Below are 2,895 nucleotides of genomic sequence, written 5' to 3' on the forward strand. Positions count from 1 at the left end.
ATCGTTAACGCTTCAATCACACCGCTAGTCATTGCAATTCACTGCTGCATAACATTTTGCGAGCTAGCAACATATACTGATTGATGTACCTTTTGCAAATGTCGATGCTGTTGAAACATGGAAGAAGAATAATTTTCGCATATCCTCAAAACCGTTCTTTTGACACAACTGCTGACAAGCTACAGACATAAACACAAAAATAAAATGCTGTTGAAAATCCACGATAGTAGATCCATAGTCAGTAGTAGTGAGCTTGCTAGAGATGTGGCTAGTTGCTTTAGCTAGTACTAACCTAGTTGCTACCTAGCCAATTGAGTGTCTTGTGGTCTCATTGTTGAAAAGCTACTCTGCCTATCTTTTACTATTATGATTGCATTCGCCTCCCAAAATGCATTTTGAGGAAATTACATTATAGCCTCACAATAATTTGAAGGATGTATCGATAAAATTAAATACTTAGCAAATAATTTATAAAAAATGTAAATAATTATGCAAATCCCAAACCCTTTTTATGTAACACACATTTTTATGAAAGTCCTAAGCCCACCACCCCTGAGACCTACACTACGGCTATCCTAGCCCCCACCACCCTGAAACCTACACTACTTATACTCCTTAGTCCCCACTCACCCTGAACCTCAGATCTACTGTCTATCCTAGCTCACACACAACACCACCCTAGAACCATACACTCTACTGGCATTATCACTATAGTCCCCTCATCTCACCTCACTCATTGATCCCTTATCACTATAAGTCTGTCACTCATCACATCACTCGACCATCGCCTCCCGCATCCTCTGAACCATAAGAACTACCATACCACTCACGATGAACGCATAATTTGCCAACTAGCCCCCCTCACCATGAGACTACGATCAATGCGTGCAAGCAAATGCAGCGTGTATCTTCTGATTGTACAGAGAATGTAAAATCTGAGCTTCTTGCTGTATCGAACTACGCCGCTTTGGGAATGAACGTCCTAGTGTCATGAACAGAGTGTCGTGTGTCGCAAAGCGTACACAAGAGAGCGGTTGCACCTAGCGACGACAATGTAGTTTATGTGCAACAGGTCGCAATCAACCCACAACTGAATCAGCATATCATGTCTGTGTCACATCCCACCACCCACAGATTGAACCTGAAGGCGAACAATTCAGTTATCCTATGACTCTAATCTAGCCCACCACCAAGAGACGATGACCGCACCTAAAGGTGGAGGACATTCAGCTGTTACACCCACAGCCATGATAGCACACTCAGAGCTGTATTACAGACCCCCACCTCCAAACCCTCCTAAACAGCCGACATGACTCAAGCATCATATCCCCAGTGTGTGCTAGACATACCACACACCAGATACCTGAATGGGGTACGACAGTTGAACTAAGCTCATTAGGCATTTATAAGTGAATTCTTCAAGAAACAGATGGGTACATATCATTTAATGTATAAGTCCCAAAATGGATGTAACAACTGCTGATTGCCCCTTTAAGACTACATATTGGGCTAATCTAGTAAGAGATATTGAGGACTACAGTATTTCAGGCATTGTCATTTGATCAATTGTTAACGTTTTGTTGATGGTCCACTCTTGATGTTCTACACGTTACAGTGTAGCTTCAGCCATTCCTACAGAACAACATTAAAGTGTAGAACCCCTTTACTTCATATTGGTTCAACGACTGCAGAGACGGTAATTACTGGTGTTAAACAGATCTCCAACCTCCTCTTCTTCCTCCAATGTGACAGTCATCTCCCCCTCCTCCTCTCTCACTCCAAAAACTGCATCTTTCTCTTCCTCCTCTTCTTTTGCGGTAACATCCTCCTCTTTCACTCTGAACGCTTCTTCCTCTTCTTTCACTGAAACGTCTTTCTCGTCTTCTTTCAAGGTAACATCCTCACCCTCTACTTGTTTTTGTAGTGTGACATCCTCCTCTTCCTCGAGACCTCCTCTTCTTTAGCAGGAGAGTAGCTTAGTGAACTCATGGTCGGGGATGTTAGCTAGCTAGCATTAGCAACTAGCCTAGTTCTAAGCTAATTTAGCAAACCAGCTAGCTGACAAACAACGTAAATATATAACGTTAATTAAATGGGCCAACAAGTACATACGACAGAAGTGTGTTTAATACACATCGACTAATATACACCAAAACAGTGTAAAGAGCGTGAATGTTGTAGCTATGTTTGCTAGAAAGCTACGGGGGTGTCTGACTAGCTGTTGTTGTTGAAGGAGCGTCCCGTCCACTAGATTATACGTCACACTGGCAGCATCGCCTGAACCTAAAATCAAGTTTCATCAAATCAAGTTTATTTTATATAGCCCTTCGTACAGCTAATATCACGAAGTACTGTACAGAAACCCAGCCGAAAACCCCAAACAGCAAGCAATGCAGGTGTAGACGCACATCGCCAACTGCTGACTGGAGTGGGCAACGCAGTTGAGGAACCAAACGTTTATTTTTCATTTATTAAGTTTAATATTATATTAAGTCGTTCAAAGAGAAGCATGTGTTGATTTATTCGTTTTTAATGAGTAAGAATTTAAAACAAACTTTACACTCACTACATACTTGCATTGAACCATACTTCTGACATGGATCATTTTGACCCCAGAGGCATCTTTTATCATAGCCAAAATGTGATTTATTCAATTCTTCCAATTTTTCATGACTTTGTCAATCAACTTGTTCTTAATAAATTTAAATCATGGTTTAGTGTTTCTGTATCAATATGGACTTTTAACAAATTCAAATCCTTTGGAGTCATCTTGACCCTAGCCAAAAGCACCTTTGATAAACAGGACGTTTATTTCTAATCAAAATCGTATCACATTTTATTGGTCACATACACATGTTTAGCAGATGTTTTTGCGGGTGTAGTGAAATGCTTGTG

This window comes from Salvelinus sp. IW2-2015, unplaced genomic scaffold (assembly GCF_002910315.2).
Source record: "Salvelinus sp. IW2-2015 unplaced genomic scaffold, ASM291031v2 Un_scaffold3702, whole genome shotgun sequence".
Taxonomy (NCBI): Eukaryota; Metazoa; Chordata; class Actinopteri; order Salmoniformes; family Salmonidae; genus Salvelinus; species Salvelinus sp. IW2-2015.